Source organism: Pelodiscus sinensis, chromosome 2, assembly GCF_049634645.1.
Source record: "Pelodiscus sinensis isolate JC-2024 chromosome 2, ASM4963464v1, whole genome shotgun sequence".
Classification (NCBI taxonomy): domain Eukaryota; kingdom Metazoa; phylum Chordata; order Testudines; family Trionychidae; genus Pelodiscus; species Pelodiscus sinensis.
Window position 1 is genome coordinate 194,770,079 of NC_134712.1, and position 12,158 is coordinate 194,782,236.

The window sequence follows — 12,158 nt, forward strand, 5'->3', positions numbered from 1 at the left end:
TAAAGGAGTTGGCAAGTGATTTTTGGGCACATACCAAAGACTAGAATCTGAAGCACCTACATCACTAACCTCCCAGCTCATGGTACATAAAGAACACTGTCAATGGGGACTGGTGGGCTACAAAACTCAGGGATGCTCTGCAGTGTGATTGGTTACAATTGTTTATCATATTCTGATAAGTTGTCTAAGTAGAAATGCTGCTTTCCCAGCTCAACCATGTTACTGTAAGGTACAAAAAGCCACGAGTATAGTAATCCCTCTCTTCCTCAATTAAATCATTCAGAAGTATGCCTGTAGAGGCAATGAGTGTGATCCACTGATAGTGTTTCGGTTTCATTTTTTTTCAGCTCTGCAACTGTTGGCTTTATATTTTCAATATGAATTGGGTTTGGGAAATATTCTCCAAGTGAAAACAGAACACCCCCTTTTTTGGGGGGTGGTCTACAGACCATTTGCATGGCAGTGGTGGTAAAACATACGGGGGGCACTTAGACATGGGAGAAGAAAATGTAAATCAAAGTTCATTACTTCCTGGCTTGACATTTTAAAAGCCTATTCACTGACTATCCTATACCCCTCATCAGCTTCACACTCTGCACCCCTTCCAGCTTCCACCCTACACCCCGGCTCAGAATCCCTAGCTGGCAGCCCTCTTCAGAGCCCCTGCAGTTCCCTGTGGGTGTGTCTAGACTAAAGGGTTTTTTCGAAAAAACTTCCCTTGCGTCTAGACTGCTGCCACGTTCTTTCAAAAGTAAATCAAAAGAATGTGGCAGTTTTTTGACCGCGGAAAACCTCGTTTTACGAGGAAGAACGCCTTTTTTTGAAAATGCTCTGTGATTTTTCGAAAGAGAGTATCCAGACTGCCTGGGTGCTCTCTTTCGAAAAAGTGACTTGCTTTTTCGAAAGTACTGGTTGTAGTCTAGACGCTCTTTTTCGAAAGAGGCTTTTTAGAAAGTATCTTTCGAAAAAGACTCTTTTGAAAGAGGCTTGCAGTCTAGACATAGTCTGTGTGTTCACCTGTCTCCAGCACAATGACTAGTATGTGCAGCAAACTGGTTCTAATGTGAATGTGCAGAGGCAACGGGATATGCATGTAAAATTCCATTTTGCCTAACTGGACTGCGGAGGCTTGGCCAGCTCGAGGTTTTTTGCCGCCCCAAGCAAAAAAAATTTTTGGCCGCCCCTTTTTTGTTGGCTTTTACACGTTTGCAATGGTTTTTTTGTTTTCATTTTCATCCCAGCATTTTAGCCCTATAAATAGCAAATATAATTTTAATTATTTTTTTTCCATAAAAGGCAAAGGCGCTTTAAGTAAACTCCCCCTCCCCTTTCACTCACTGCTGGGTCACAACAGCCTTTTCCCTGCCCCGTCCAGCCCCTCCCTATAGACAAGCACCCCTCACTCCCGACCCACAAGGGTTAGCAGGGTGCAGGGACAGCAGAGCCAGAGGGGCATGGGGAATGGGAGGCACTGAGCCAGAGGGGTGTGGGGAACAGTGTGGGGAGGGGGTACAGGGGTGGCATGAGGAACAGGAGGCGCAGAGCCAGAGGGATGCAGGGATTGGAAGGAGTAGGGTGCAGGGTGGGCATGGGGAATGGGATGTAGGGAACGGGAGGGGCAGAAGGATCAGGGTCCAGGGGCAGTGTGGGGAATGGGGGGCACAGATCCAGAGGGGTGAAGGGAAAAGGGGCTGCAGGGTGCAGAGGGGGCACAGAGCCAGAGGGGTGCAGGGACTGGGGTGCAGGGGCGGCACAGAGAACAGGCGGCACAGAGCCAGAGGGGCACAGGGATCAGGGGGAGCAGGCTGCGGGGTGTAAGGGGGGCACAAAGCAAGAGAGTCGCAGGGAACTGGGAGAGCAGGGGGACCGGGGTGCAGGGGAGCAGGGTGCGGGGCACAGGGGAGGTGCAGGGAATGGGCAGCGCAGAGCCAGATGGGCGCGGGGTGGGCGCAGCGAGCTGGGCGGCCGGCAGGGAGCGGTCTCTCGCCGGTGAAGGGGGCTGGAGCCGGTAGGGCGGGGTGGGGCGGGGCGGAGCCTGGCTGGACAGGGCTGGACATTTAAAATTGGCAGGGCGAAGCAGGGCTGGACAGGGCTGGACATTGCTAGGGGCAGCTGCTTACCTGGAAATGTGCCGCCCCAAGCACGTGCTTGAATTGCTGGTGCCTAGAGCCAGCCCTGTGCAGAGGTGCAGCCTTTATACTGCTCTTAAGATAAAGGCCCATTACTATATGACCTGCAAATGTAAGTGAATAGGATTGTTATGTGACAGTAAGTGAACCTCTTCTCTACTTATGTCATTAATGTGTGATTGGTACAGCATATTCTCTTAGTAGGAGGCAATAAAGTCTTTCATACTTTCACTCACACATTTGCTAGCTTGATTCCTTGGTTAGAGATTGCACTTCACTCAGTTAACTAATGATGGGTGGGTAGGAAAAACAAAGGATTGTGTGTTCAGATAATAATTAGTGTGTATTCTTGGTAATGAATATCCATACTATAGGCTAAATAAACTCAAACCTAAAAGGAAACGTGCATAGGAAATTGCTAATGTCAAGGTAGAAGGAAACTCCTTAAGGGATCATCATATGATTTGCAGCGATATATCTACACTGCAGAGTTTTTCCGGAAAAACTGCTCTTACATCCACACAGCTATTGTGTTCTTTTGACAGAAAGTCGAAAGAAGGCATGGGGTTTTCCAACAGCACTAAACCTCTTTCTGCGAGGAAGAAGCCTTTTTCTGAAAGAGCTCTTTTGGAAAAAGGCATGTGTGGATGGGGAAGAGGGGTTTTTTTTCCCCCCAAAAGAAGAGGCCTCCAGGAAAAAGCACATGTGTCCTGGTGGCCACTTCATCCACAGTAATCACAACTTAATTGCAAGATAACATCCACACTGATTGGATGCTATCTTTCAAAAAAGCAGATTGCTTTTTGGATGTGCTTTTGCTGTGTGGATGCTCTCTTCCGGAAAAGCTTGTGCTGAAAGAAGCCTACAGTCTAGATGTAGCCTCTCTCTCTCTCTCTGCCCTCTAACACACTGCTGCTTCTGTTTTCAGTGAATATTTTTAGAAGTGCTATAGTACATTTGTTAAAAAAAACAAAAAACAAAACACTTTCACCCTCCATCTCTTTTCCTCAAACTATTTATTTTTCCCTTTCAAAGTTATTTAAAAGGTAAGCATACGGAATCTATTATTCCTTCCCCTATTACCAATATTGTTATTCAACGTGAGAGTGCTGTGGGAGGCAGTTTTAAAGTATATGTGTACAATTACGTTTTTTGATTTAGGCTTGGGTGGGCTGAGTATTCCCTGTAAAAAACAAACAGGGGTAAGAAACTTAGGGGGTAAGGCTGGCAGTCTGTGGGAATTAGAGGAGAGGGAGAAGCTGAAGTAGCCACAGTCACTATGGGCAGAGAGAGTTCAATCCCAGTGCTGCTGAAGTCAATGACAAAAACTTTCATTGATTTTCACAGTGCAGTACCAGACTCTGAAGCCATAGATTGTAGAGACCAAAAAGAGCTAGAAGGTTTTCTAGTTCATCTCGCCACCAAAGAAAGGTGGTACATTTCTTAATGCTTTGTTCAGTCTAATTTTAAGTGTCCCAAATAACAAGGCTTGTGTTTCATCCCTTGGGAAACTCTTTCATAATCTAATAACCCTCATTGTTAGGAAGGTTTTCTGATATTCAGCATAATTTTGCCTTTCTTTATTTGATTCCATTACTCTTAGCTATACCATCTTGTACCAGGATAAATAGAATTATTTAACCTCCTTGGCATCTGCACCTGGGAAGTATTTGTAGAATTATGACCCCCAGGCACATATAATTTAGCCTAGATACATTTGTTTAGCTGGTTTAATTTTTCCTCATAAATCAGTCCACCAGTCTTTGAACATTTTTGAAATGTATCCAGTTTGTTAATATCTTTCTAGTAATGGTATTCCTGGAACATTTCAGATGCAATTGCACCAGATGTATAAAGAGGAACTATTACCTCATTGCTCCAAGGTAAAATGCCTTTGCTTATGTAGCACAAAATTCCCTGTTAAGAAGCAGAGTTCTGCTTCTACAGCCATCAGATTTTCATATTGCATAGTCACTAAGACAGAATAAAGACTTCTTCATTCAGGCTGAATGTATTATGGAGAAATAATTGTACAGCACTCATGCACTTTGATTGGGTTAGACAATTTCTGTATAGTGCTTTGTTGTTGTTTTTGGGGGGGGGGGGTAATTGACGTTTTTAGGGGCCAGGACAGCTTGGGACGAATGTCAGTTGTTCTGCAAGCACAGGATAAGGCATGATTAGGTGATATGTACATACAGTTTGTTGATTAGTAGAAGAAAGAAAGAAGGCAAACAATTTACTGTGCTCCTACTTTTCAAAAGCAGTTTTGGATAGTTAAATATGGTTTCTGCTAATTAAAATTTAAAAACATTGTCCTGAGTTCTACTCTTTAAAATATCCAGTCAAATCAAATTCTTTATATCATGGGAAAAGTACAGATTTATAAACATAAAAATACATTAGAGAATCTGCATTGTGAAACATCTGTTCAAGTCTTCTTTCCAGTCCTGAAGAACAGACAATATGATTAATTATGTCCACCACTTGCTCCTGTCAAACACTAAAGAACAGCTGAAATTGCTGGTACAGGTGCACCACAAATGTTATAAAACTCCACAATAGACACACACAAGTGAAATAGACAAAAACAGTGAAGTGTATATACATTACATAGCAAGATTAATTTTTCTGCTTTACTTAAACCACATTGGAAACACTTTGAAAGAGGCTGCAATGTTCAGAATTAGTCATTTGGGATTTTACTTCCAATAGAAACCAAACCATGTAATTTTAAAGCACCAGATGTTATGTTTCTTCATACAAAAAGAACTAACTGAAATTTTCAGTCAGAATGACTTTTTATAATTAAAAATGAAAGCGCAAAAGTAAACAGCATATAGACTCTGTAAGAAATTACCAAGGACATAAATTAGGAGCCAATCTCTCTTGGTAATAGAGTCCTTAGGGTACGTCTACACTACAGAGAAGTTTGAAGCTGCCACTGTTGATCTTCCAGGGTTCGAATTAGTGGGTCCAGTGAAGACATGCTAATTCAAACTAAGAGGGTCACTCCGGTTGATGCTGGTAGTCCTGCTTCCACGAAGAGCAAGGGAAGTCGAAGGGAGAGCGTTCTCCCTTCGACTTCCCTCAGTGTGGACAGCACCAAAAGTAGAGTTAAGGTACTTTGACTTGAGCTACACAATTAACGTAGCTAAAGTCTCGTAACTTAAGTCAATCTTATCCCATAGTGTAGACGTGCCCTTAGAGACTAAATGGAGTGGTACCAAGAGAGTACTAAGAGTTTAACAGTGATATGCAGTTCATCAGAAGTACAAAGTATCACAGACTGATGTACCCTAATATAAACATTAAGAACTCCACATTTTTACAGCCTAACAAATAAAGCCCTTGCCTTTCATTAAGTGCATAATCATGCCAATTTAGTTTTTAGATATAAAGTTCTTTAGAACTTTACAATTACTTACAATTACTGTGGCAAATTCTGCTCAAAGTTAAAACTACTTTGGATTTACAGGATTGTAAATCATAGCAGAATAGGCCCATTCATTCTCAATGGAATGTACTGAAAACCAGTTCTGCAAATATCCACACAAAAATCCTATTGAAATCAATTATACCTTCACTTGCAAGACGAGTGCCTTGGAAGAAAATGCTACTATGTAATTAAGCAAATTGCCCTGATCAAATTCTGCTCTTGGTTACACCAACTTAAATCTCGAACATTTCCACTGGCCTTGATCCACCCAAGGGCTGCATGGGTTTCTGCTAGCACAGAATCTGGCAGTAGAAAATGTACTGCAACTCCCACTCCACCAGGAAGCTAACAGCTAGGGATGTTAGATAACGTGCATTTTAGTAATTGTGTAGCCATGAAACATTTGATCAGTTACATGGTTATTAAAATACTCCTCGGGAGCAGGGCCAGCAGCCAGTGCGCTCCCAGCCCCACTCCCAGAAAGCCCCCGGCCACCCTGTGCTGCTGCCTCTATCAGAGCGCAGCGGTGCACCTGTACCAGCAGAGCAAGCTGGTGTTCAGGAACTCCTCCGAGCACTGGCTCATGCCAGCCCATCCCCTTGCTGCCTCTGTGGGAGGCAGCAAAGGGGAGGGGGGGAGGCAGACAGCTCCACATGAGCTGATACATGCAGACAGCTGGCTCAAAAGCCAGCTTCCTGTGAGTACCAGCTCCCACCTGCCTCCCTATCAGAGATAGCAGGTGAGGAGGGGGGCAGGCGGCTCTGTAGGATCTGGCGCTCAGAGGGAGCTGGCTTTTAAGCTGGCTTCCCACCCTCAAGCACTGGCTCCCGCCTGCCCCCCCCTTCCCGCCCCACACTGCTGCCTCTGTAGGAGGTGGGGGGGAGGGAGGAGGAAGGGGGGGAAGCTCCATGGGAGCAAGCATGCATGAAGAGCCAGCTTAAAAGCCGGTCCTCCATGAGCACCTGCCTCCACCTCCTCCTCCCCCTTGCTGCCTCTGATACAGAGGCAGCAAGGGGTGGGTGTGTGTGTGTGGGTGGGTGTGTAGTCGTCTGGATTAATCAATAAGTCTAGGCTTATTGGTTAATCATTTAAATGACTATGTGCTAACAACCCTACTAACGGCCAGGCAATAGTGCCCCAAAAATGGGCAACATTTCCCAGGAAGGGGCATATCATCGGTGCCTGGAGGATGATCTGACTCCTCACTCCTCCAGCAGGTTTCATGTGGAACCCAGGCTGCAAATCAAAGTAGTCTTTCCCCGCTGGAGCCCGACTCCAAGTGACATTGCAAATGCCTTGTACTGTCTCCTGGACATGACTCTATTTTGAGGCCCAGCTTTCTCTGTTGGAAGTCAGAGAAAGAAAAAAAAAAAAGCAAGGTTATGCTACTATTAATATGCCTGTTCTTATCTAGTTTTGATAGATGAACCGAGGTAGATCTGGTCAGTATTACAGGGAAGACACACCTCCGTAGACACAGGAGCCTATGAAACATGTAGATCTTTTGTAGAAAAGAATATTCCACTTTCAAGCCTCAAGTACCAGCATACAAAGCAGTCTGATAGGTAGCACTACTACAGGTTGAATCTCTCTAGTTCAGCTCTCTCTAGTCCAGCAACATCTGCAGTCCAGCATGATTTTAGTTAGCCAAATGTACACTTGGCCACACACGGTAAGTTTTTTGCAGTCCCATAAAGTTTGTTTACAGGCACCAGTCTGGCTCTGCATTCTGTGCTGTCATTTAGCTCCAATTTACCACTACACGTCCTCTAAGAGCCCAGTAAGCAGTGGAAGTGTTGGTAATGCTACTACAGAATACTGACCTCATGTGGTCCAGCAAATTCTCTGATTAGGCACTAGTCAGATCCAAGATGAGAGAGGTTCAACCTGTACTTTTAAATGAAGACATCCCTGGTTCTATTGGAATGAACTCAGTATTTAGCCACAAGAGATATTGTTCTGTATTCTGCACAAACATCATGAAGCTCTGCAGGTTCTTCTATATATATTCCTGCTAGAATTCACTTACTCATTAGCCTGTTACTGTTAAAATATCATTTTTTTCCCCAGCTTAAGCCCCTAATTTCAGTACTTTGATTTTCCAAAATACCTGCTTTCAGGCTGAAATTCTCACACTTAAAAGTCCCAGCCCAGAGGTGAATATTTTTGAAAGCATAAAGAAAATCTATTCAGATTTTTTTTAGGATCAGACATTCAGAAAAATATTGAATTTGATTAAATTCTTACTGAAATAAATTTATATTTTCTTTCTTTTATCTTTAAAAAAAACCCTACAGATCTTAAATTTAAAAGGACAATTGTATAACAGACATAGCATTTTTAAACCAAAGGCTAGAATGAGAAAATTCGAAGTTAGTAGTCATTTTAAATCTGATTATATTCTAACAGTCGTCTTTTATTCTATAATACAATATATAGGCAGTAACAGACAATGAAATATAACAGATGTGCACCCTGTGTTTCAGAAAACAGTAAAAATGGGGTGCGATAAAAGCGTGCCTCCCCACCCCCCCGGCTCAGCCTGCCCAGTGAGCCTGCTGGGTAGGAGGCTTGGGGATTGCCCGGCTCTGTCCTGAGTGCTCCCACTAAGGGGTGGGGTCACAGCATAGGGGTTTGAGTGCTCTGCACTCCAGTCAGAGTGAGGTGGGAGAATTGCCAGCTCCTGACTCTGTCCCCTGGTAGGAGCACTGTGCACTTCATCATGTCAATGTTTAGACCAGTGAATCCATGTACTTCACTTGCAACAGCATCCAGGACACGCCCAACAACTCCTCCATCCATCACCCCCCAAAGCTAATGCAGTCAGACATCAAAGAATAAAGTTGCATAATTCCCCAGCATAGCTTCTTTGTGGCTTGCTCTTCTATGTAAGTATCACACACACAGGAATTCTGCTGAGTTTAGGAACTTCTATGCCTGGAAGGTGGCAGGGAAGCAGGAGTCTGTCTCAAATCATTTCAGCAGCTAGGTTAATTACATTGACTGTTACAGCAAAGTAAAACTTGTCCAAAGACAACTTATGTTATATATTTATAACTGGAAGACTTCCCTGACATTTCCCCAGTCCTTCAGGGAGGGAGCTGGCCAGTGAGGGAGGTGCAAGAGTGAGGGTTAGGGGGTGAGGAGGGACTCAGAATGGCAAGTCCCAAGCTGCAGCCAAGGGGGAAAGGGTTTGAGGTAAGGAGAGGGTGCTTACCTGGTCTGGTGGCAGGCAAAATGATGAGACCTAGCATCAGCTAGCCACTCTGGGTGGGTGCAGCAGTAAAGCTCTACCCAACACTCACTGCCCGCAGTAGCCACTCTCAGTATCATGTCCCTCCTCTATGTTCCCCCACTCTTTCCGTGTTATGGAAAACAGTGCCAGTCTCAGTACTTTCCATTTTCCTGGAACAACCAGACCTTAACTTTGTTTTAAGTTAGGATAAGAGGAAGTGCCTGCCAAATTTGGTGGTCCTAGCTCTTATTGTTTAAGAGGAGCTCTAGAACAAAGATAGTCTCAGACAGATGCACATTTTTAAAATATATAGATAGGTGTTAAATTAATAGTAATAACTTAGCCACATTTCTTTTAAAAAAATAATTCTATTAAAGTTACAAAACTTAGACAAAATACTCTGATTTAACAGAAAAAGTTAAACTTCTATTTTTATTTGAGCCTGTTTAATTTACATTTTCATGTTTAACTACATGAACACAAACTCTGACACATCTGTAGAACATACCATTTGAGATATAAAAAAATTAGTTACATTAATAGATAGATTGTTCAATAATATGACACATGTTGCAACCAGTACCTATGTTATAGATGAAGATGATTTTAAGTAATACTTCCAATGAAATAGAAGTATTTGGAAAATGTATACCCTAAGTAAAGATCGCTCCATATTTATTCTGTATAGAAATGACCTCCACCTACAATATATCTGAAGTTCCTCTCTTCTTTAGAATTAATTCAAATTATAATTGTTATAATTTTAGCAAGATTTTGTTACTATTCTAATATATTTAACCAGAACTATCCAGTTTTCAGCAACAAACTAAAAAAGGACTGGCATGTTGTCCCGGAGGCCTCTTTCCTATTCCTAGAATTCCTGGTGTTCTTAACTGTAACTACACAACCACACACTTCCTCCAACCTCCCTCCCCACAAAGTCGGTGACATAATCTCACTCTTTCAAGAATGTGAGACACATGAAGCATAAAAAACCCCTCTAGTTAGCATATAGTACTGTCAGGAGAGTATATGGATAACGTGGATAAATCTAAATCACTAAGTACAGTAAGTCTTACACTTACACACACACACACACACACACACACACAGTTTATACGTACTGAATATAACTTTTAACGTTATTCTTGAATAACTATCAGCAGTGGCAGCCTGTCAATACAGGCGAACTAGGCGGTCACCTAGGGCGCCAAGATAAACGGCCGGTGAGGGCTTTGGAGGTGGAGGGCGCCGATCGTGCATTTCGCCTAGGGCGCCAAGTTGCCGGCAGCTCATCTAGGGCCGCTCCTGACTATCAGATAGCAGGAAAAACTTAAAACACAACAAATAGTCTTGCAGCATCTTGAAGACTAACAAAACACATAGATGGTATCATGAGCTTTCGTGGGCACAACCCACTTCTTCTTCATTCATGTTGTATTGGTCTTTAAGGTGCTGCAAGACTATTTGTTGTTTTTTAAGTTTTTCCAGTTACAGACTAACTTGGCTATCCCTCTGAAGCTATTAGATAGCAGGTGCACAAGATTCCCAGGATAAGAACTACAGGAAAAAGGTGAACTACAACAAACTTTATAAATTCTTACAAGTTATTTTTATTTGAAGAGGCTTAAAGAAAAAGACTGACATTAAGTCCATAACTAACATGAAATCCACATGGTAGCCAGCCACAGTACCCTCCTCCTTCTTATTTACTGCTACTCTACCAGCCATCCACCATCCGTTTTCAGTTTGTGTTGGTTCTTGTCTAACTTGGGATGGAAGCACCTAGGGCAAAAATCTTGGTCTCAAAGAAATCCTTACTGTTTCATATTTTTATACAAGGGACTTATAATTATTTATATAACCACTACAGCTAACACTTTAAAAATGCTGGACAAACAAGAAGGTTGAGTAGATCCACCTAGAAGCCCCGGATATCGTCAGCAGCGTCACCAAGTGGGTGTCATTTTTGATGCCAAGGATGACATTTAAAATATCAGTTACAAATGCGGCTGTGGATGGGAACGTAGGCTGTTCAGAAGCAGGCCCTTTCCACTTAGGTGTTTTATCAATAGTCAGATACACAATCATGGCTGGCCGGGCATAGGTTACTCCTGGTACCATTCAGGCGGTGCACCGCCCACCTATGCCCCCCTCCACATTTTAATTGCGCAATGGGATGCCCCTACCTACCTGCCCTGCAGCACTGCGAGGCCCTCCCTGTGCCCCCTCCGCCCCAGGTACCAGTGACCCCTGCTGGCGGGCACTGGTAACGCAGGGGGCCCAGGCTGTGCAGCGCCCTCCCCACGGCTGGCATCCAGCCCACGTCCCGAGCACTGCCCAGACGCGCCGCCAAGTCGCCTCTCCTTGGGCAGGCGAGCCCCAGAGCAAAGCGCGACGCCTTCCCTCCAGGGAGTCCCCTCCTCGTTGGGGCGCGGGCGAGCTGCTGCCAGGGAGCTCGGCGCGGAGCTGAGGAGGGGCGGGAGGCAGGGCGCGCAGCGAAGCGAGCCCCGCAGTTGTGCCCCAAGCGCCCGGGAGGGGGCAGGACCCCGCGCGCCCCAGCCTGGCTCACTGACCTGCCCGCGGTCCGCGCCACAGAGACGCGCTGCGGCTGCTGCTGCTCCGCTCCCGCTGGGGCCCTGCGCGCTGCCCGCGAGGTGCCGGGCGGCGCCGTGGGAAGGCGGGGGCGGGGCTCTCCCCTCCCACCTGCTCCGCAGCCCGGCTTGCCCGACCCAGGCTTCCCCGGCGACGCCGGCCCTTGGCTCAGAAGCGAGGCTCGCGCAGCCCCTCTCCAAGGAAAGCGTCGGGACCCCGAGCGTCTTTGGTGTCAGCCCCCGAGCTGCACTGTCCCTGTAGGGTCCCAGGCTTGTCCGGGCCTCGGCACGGCGTGGAGCAGCAGTGCAGTAGCACGCCCGCCCCAGCCCTCTGGTGCGCCTGGCTGCCCGGATTCCCCGCCACGACTCACTCAGCCCCCACACTGCGCCGGAGCCGGTGAATGCGGGTCCAATAGCGCTGAAAAGCTACAGTTCTACTCCCTGGAGCCTGGCAGTTTTTAAAGCTAACCTCCCCCCCCATATAAGTCTCTAATTATAAAAACAAATACAAATTCCAAATCCTGTTGCAAACCCCTGGCACCTACACAACACAAATATACCCAGCCCCTAGAGCTTGCTAGATTTGGAGTATTTAAAATCCAAAAACTATTGCTTGTTAAACCGAGGAGCGCAGCACCACCAATTCCACTGTAAAAATCCACACTCCACTACTTCACGTAGAATAGATTCATAGCCAGTACCTGGACTGGAGTTTGGACATTCTGGAAGCCCTAACACCCAGATTTTACCATGCAAAATAT

General features: G+C 45.2%; 1 protein-coding gene across 4 annotated transcripts in view; it reads right to left on the bottom strand.

Annotated features, from left to right (window-relative positions):
- Positions 1-11,752, bottom strand: part of WIPF3 (WAS/WASL interacting protein family member 3) — a 57,070-nt gene extending 45,318 nt beyond the window's left edge. The window contains exons 1-2 of one of the 4 annotated variants that reach the window (XM_075922138.1): positions 11,380-11,752; positions 2,121-2,233 (exon numbers count right to left, since the gene is read on the bottom strand). The gene's annotated coding sequence lies outside the window, so the exon portion shown is untranslated. Of the gene's footprint in view, positions 1-2,120; positions 2,234-8,785; positions 8,939-10,996; positions 11,013-11,379 lie in introns of those variants that run through there. The other 3 variants (XM_075922137.1, XM_075922139.1, XM_006133225.4) reach the window with 3 other exon arrangements.
- Positions 11,753-12,158: the final 406 nt, after the last annotated feature.